Source organism: Choloepus didactylus, chromosome 5 (assembly GCF_015220235.1).
Source record: "Choloepus didactylus isolate mChoDid1 chromosome 5, mChoDid1.pri, whole genome shotgun sequence".
Classification (NCBI taxonomy): Eukaryota; Metazoa; Chordata; class Mammalia; order Pilosa; family Megalonychidae; genus Choloepus; species Choloepus didactylus.
This window is the reverse complement of record NC_051311.1, coordinates 46,931,690-46,937,971: the sequence shown is the minus strand read 5'-3', so window position 1 is coordinate 46,937,971 and position 6,282 is coordinate 46,931,690.

Here is a 6,282-nt window from a genome sequence, read left to right as displayed (position 1 = left end):
GGTGTCTGCTGGTCCTTTGCTCCTGGGTTCTGATTTCAAAATGGCTTTCTCCAAAATGTCTCTGGGCTTCTGTCTTTGCTCCTTTCTTTTGGCTCCTGTGCATCGTTGTTTCTTTCTCCCAGGGCGTTTCTTTCTAAGCATCCAGGTGTCCTCTCTTTACCTCTCCAGGGCAAACTCTGGGCTTCATCTCTTAGCTTAGCATCTCCAAACGTCCTCCGGTCTGTATTTCCAAGCATCTCCAAGTGTCAGCTCCTGTTCCTCTTAAAGGACTCCAGTGATCTAATTAAGACCCACCCTGAATGGGCAGGGCCACACTTCCATGGAAATATCTAATCAAAATGTCTCACCTTTATCAAGACTAATAAGTCTGGCCCCACAAGATTGCATTAAAGAACATAATATATCCAAACCAGCACACTCAGGAAACACTTGTGTTGTTGATTCTGGTCCTCCTGTTCCTGTTGTCCACCATCTTGCTCATGTTCTCACTGTGCCAGCACTTGGGTTAGATAAGGGCCTGCAGGCCCGGCCCTCGTGATCCCAGCACCCAGGCTCACACCCTTGGCCTCAAGTCACTTGCCTTCTTCCTTATCTTTTTCACATCATATTCCCTCACCCTGATCATTGCTATTAAACTCACAGCCCTTCAGAGTCACTGGCACAGGGCCTGGGAAGCAATGACCCATGCGGGTATCTTTCTGCTCTCCACCATCCTGGTGACAGGAGCCCCAGGCTGAGATGGGCGCTGAAAATGAAGCTTTAAGGCCATAGTGCTGCCGGCTCATAGGGCTTTGGAAGGCCTTGGACAAAGGGTAGTTCCCTCTTGAGTTATCAGTATCAATAACCAATATGTGAAGAACAATCCCATTAGTGACAAGGATGAATAAGGTTTGGACACAGTCCCTCTCTCTCTTTTTTTTTTTTCTTCCTTCATTAGAGAAGTTGTGAGTTTACAGAAAAATAAAGCATAAAATACAAGATTCCCATACACCACCCCACCACCAACACCTTGCATTGTGTGGAACAATTTGTTACAATTAATGACAGCACATTTTTATAATTGTACTGTTAAAGTCCATGATTTAACTTAAGATTCACTATGTAGTATTGTTCCACGGACTTTTTAAAAAAATTTATTCTGTTACCATATAAAGAATCTAACATTTCCCCTTTTAATCATATTTCAATGCTGTTATTGCATTCACAATGTTATGCTATCATCACCACTATCCATTACCAAAAAACATTTCCATCATTCCCAATAGGAACCCTGTACATTTTAAGCCTTAACTTCTTATTCTCTATCTCCACCCCATCCCCTGTTAACCTATATTCTAGATTCTGACTCTATGAATTTGCTTATTCTAATTGTTTCAAATCAGTGAGATCATACAATATTTGTCCTTTTATGTCTGGTTTATTTTGCTCAACATGATGTCCATGTTGTCACATGTATCAGGACTTCATTCCTTTATGTATATATATAATTGAGTTTGTTCCCATACCATACAACTTACAAAGATCCAAAGTGTACAATCAGTTGCCCATGGTACCATCATACAGCTGTGCATCCATCACCACAATTAATTTTTTTCCAATTTTTAGAACATTTTCATTTCTCCAGAAAAGAAATAAAGACAAAAAAAGGAAACTGAAATCCTCCCATACCCCTAGCCACCCCCCCCCATTATTAATTCATAGTTTTGGTATAGTACATTTGTTACTGTTGATGAAAGAATGTTAAAATACTACTAACTGTAGTATATAGTTTGCAATAGGTATATATATTTTTCCTATATGCCTCTCTATTATTAACTTCTAGTTATAGTGTCATACATTTGTTCTAGTATGTGAGAGAGATTTCTAATATTTGTATAGTTAATCACGGGCATCGTCCACCACAAGATTCACTGTTTTATACATTCCCATCTTTTAACCTCCAGTTTTCCTTCTGGTGACATATGTAACTGTGAGCTTACCCTTCCCACCACCTTCACACACCTTTCAGCACTGTTAGTTATTCTCACAACATACTACCATCACCCCTGTCCATTTCCAAATGTTTAAGTTCACTCTAGTTGAATGTTCTGTTCATGATAAGCAACCGTTCCCCATTCTTTAGCTTTGTTCTATACTCTGGTAACTTACATTTCATGTCTATGAGTTTACATATTATAAATAGTTCATATCAGTGAGACCCTGCAATATTTGCCTTTATGTGTCTGTCTTATTTCACTCAATATAGTGTCCTCAAGGTTTCTTCATCAGCCCCTTTCTTTTAAGATGGTTTTGTTCACACACCATACATTCTGTCCAAAGTAAACAATTGTTGGTCCCCTGTATAGTCATGTATTTATGTATTCAGCACCATCGCCACTCTCTATATAAGGACATATTCATTTCTTCCACAAAGAAGGAGGAAGAGTCAAAGAAGGCAGAGAGACAAAAGAAAAAGAAAAGAGAAAGAGAGAGAATAAAACAAACAAACAAACAAAAAAACATGACAGGTAGAAAGCAACAAAAGGAAAGATAGCATTAACCTGAAGTAGAATAAACAGTCAGACAACATCACCAATGCCAGGAGTCCCATACCCTTTCCCTATCCACCCCCCCAATATGCATTTAACTTTGATATATTGCCTTTGTTATATTAAAGGAAGCATAATACAATGTTTCCATTAATTGTAGTCTCTAGTTTGCGTTGATTGTATTTTCCCCCAATCCCACCCTATTTTTAACACCTTGCCATGTTGACATTCATTTGTCCTACCTCATGTAAAAACATATTTGTACTTTTTATTACTTCATTGAGCACCCTAGGTTCCCCTGAGTTACACAGACCCAGTCTTTATCCTTCGTCTTTTGTTCTGGTGTCCCACATGGTCCCAAACTTCCTCTTTCAACCATACTCACAGTTATCTTTGTTCAGTGTACTTACATTGCTGTGCTACCGTCTCCCAAAATTGTTTTCCAAACCTCTCACTCCTGTCTTTTCCTTTCTGTCTGCAGTGCTTTCTTTAGTATTTCCTGTAGAGCAGGTATCTTGTTCACAAACTCTGTCATTGTCTGTTTGTCAGAGAATATTTTAAGCTTTCCCTCATATTTGAAGGACAGTTTTGCCAGATATAGGACTCTTGGTTGGTCTTTTTCTTTCAGTATCTTAAATATATCACCCTACTTCCTTTTTGCCTCCATGGTTTCTATTGAGAAATCTGCACATAGTCTTACCAAGCTTCCTTTGTAGGTGATGGATTGCCTTTTTCTTGCTTCTTTCAGGATTCTTTCTTTATCTTTGACATTTGATAATCTGATTATTAAGTGTCTTGGCTTAGGCCTATTCAGATCTATTCTGTTTGGAGTATGCTGTGCTTCTTGGATCTGTAATTTTATGTCTTTCATAAGAGATGGGAAATTTTCATTGATTGTTTCCTCTATTATTGCTTCTGCCCCTTTTCCTTTCTCCTTCTGGGATACCCATGACACATACATTCCTACTTTTCATTTTGTCCTTAAGTTCCCAGAGACATTGCTCATATTTTTAAATTCTTTTCTCTATCTGTTCTTTTGTGTGTAGGTTTTCAGGTACTTTGTTCTCCAGTTCCTTAGTGTTTTCTTCTGCCTCTTGAGATCTGCTGTTGTATGTTTCCATTGTGTCTTTCATCTCCTGTGTTGTGCCTTTCATTTCCATAGATTCTGCCAGTTGGTTTTTCAAACTTTCAATTTCTACCTTATGTACACCCAGTGTTTTCATTATATGGTTCATCTCTTTTGCCATATCTTCCCTAAACCTTTTGAATTGACTTAGTGTTAATTGTTTAAATTCCTGTATCTCAGTTGAAGTGTAAGTTTGTTCCTTTGATTGGGGCATAACTTTGTTTTTCTTAGTGTAGGTTGTAGTTTTCTGTTGTCTAGGCATGGTTTCCTTAGTTATTCCAGTTAGGCTTTCCCAGACCAAAATGGGCTCCAATCCCTGAAGGAAGAACTATTCAGTATCTGGATTCCCTAAGGGTGTGTCTTAGGAAATTGGTACACCCTGCAAGGCCTCAGGTCACTGTGATTTTCTGCCAAGCGTGTGGCGCCTGTCAGCCTGTAACTCCAGACTGGTGTAAGGAGATGTGGCCCAAAGCTGTTTTCCCCCAGGGTCTGGGGTCTGGTTCTGAATGGATGGCAGGTAGTAGAGCTGGGCCCCACCTCTTTCCTCTTAGGGAAGATAGATGCCCTAGGGAGAGGTCATTAGCATTTCAATGGTCTCTCTCTGCCTGTGCTGTCTTCATCCTTGTCTAGGTTAGAGCACTGGGAGCTGAAAATGGCTGTGGCTTTCTCCACTGAGCCTAAACAGGGACAGAAAGCCCCCTTCAGAGCCCATCTGTGGCCACCTTCCGGCTCTCCAAGGTCAGTCATCACCCAAAGCCTCTGTCTGCTTGTTGGGGAATTGTAACTTGTATCGAGCAATCCATGTTTGTTAATTAAAAACCCCAGTTGTAGCTCAGCTGAGCTGTATTCACTTGCTTGGAAAGAGCTGCTGTCTAGCACCATGAAGCTTTGCAGCTCGGGCCATGGGGGGAGGGGGTTCCTGGCTTGGATCCGCAGTTTTTACTTACAGATTTTATGCTGCAATCTTGGGCATTCCTCCCAATTCAGGTTGGTGTATGATGAGTGGATGGTCATGTTTGTCCCCTCACAGTTATTATGGATTATTTACTAGCTGTTCCAGGTTGTTTATTAGTTGTCCAGGGGAATTAACTGGCCTCCACTCCTCTCTATGCTGCCATCTTAGATCTCTCAATGGTTCTTCATTCCTTTTTATAGCTGAATAATATTCCATTGTATGTATATACCACATTTTATTCATGCATCTATTGATTGATGAACAATTTGGTTGTTTCTATCTTTTAGCAATTGTGAATAATTCTGATATGAACTTTAGTGTGGATGTATCTGTTCAAGCATCTGCTTTCAATTCTTTTGGGTATATACCCAGTCGTGGGATTGCCAGGTCATATGGTAGGTCTATATTTAGCTTTCTTAGGAACCCCCAAACTGTCTTCTACAGTGGCTGCGCCATTTTACATCATCACCAGCAGCAATGTATGAGTTTTCCTATTTCTCCTCATCATTTCCAACCCTTGCTATTTATTCATTTTTTTTATAGTAGCCATTCTAATGGGTATGAAATGGTATTTCCTTGTGGTTTTGATATTTACATTTCCTTGATGGCTAATGATGCTGAGCATCTTTTCATGTGATTCTGGCCATTTGTACATCTTCTTTGCACAACTGTCTGTTCAAGTATTTTGCCCATTTTTAAATTGGGTTTTTTGTCTTTTTGTTGTTAAGTTGAAGGATTTCTTTGTATTTACTGGATATTAATCCTTTATTGGATATGGGGTTTCCAAATATTTTTCCCAATTATGTAGGCTGTCTTTTTTACTTTATGAGATGGTCCTTTGAGGAACAAAAGTTTTTGATTTTGATGAGACCACATTTATCTACTTTTTCTTTTGTTGCTTTTGCTTTGGGTATAAAGTCTAAGAAACCGTTTCCTAATACAAGGTCCTAAAGATGCTTCCCTATTTTTTCTTCTACACATTTGATAGTTCTAGCTCTTATATATGGGTCTTTGATCCATTTTGAGTTGATTTTTGTAAATGATGTGTGGTAGGGGTCTTTGTATTTTTTCTTCTTTTTTGTTTTTTTGCAAATGGAGAACCAGTTTTCCCTGCATCATTTGTTGAATAGACTATTCTTTCAAAATTGAATAGTCTTTTCTGCCTTGTCAAAAATCAGTTGGCCATAATTGTAAGAGTTGATTTCTGAACTCTCAATTCTATTCCATTGGTCTATATATCTGTCCTTGTGCTAATACCATGCTTTTTGATTACTGTGGCTTTGTGTTTGGCCATACTCTAGAACTGTGAGCCTAACTTTGCCATATCACCCCAAGCTCCAGCAGGAAACAGACAGATTCCAACCAAAACACAGGAGCAAGAAAGGGAGCAGTTAGGAACTCTATCCCCTGGAAATTTGCATCTTCACAGAAAGGCAGAGCGAATGAACTACCTTAGATAATCTGTCTCTACTGAGAAACAGTGTTCACTATTGCTAAGCCTCTATTGAGGGAAAAATTCCACCTGGACTTCCTCCCAGGTTGACTGGAGACAAAAAAGAAATGCTGAGTGTTCTGCATTGTATTCTATTCTTTGTGGGGGTTCTACATATGGAACTAGTAGATTATGGTATTGGCCAGGAGATTGGTGTGCCATTCGATATTCCCTCACTCTA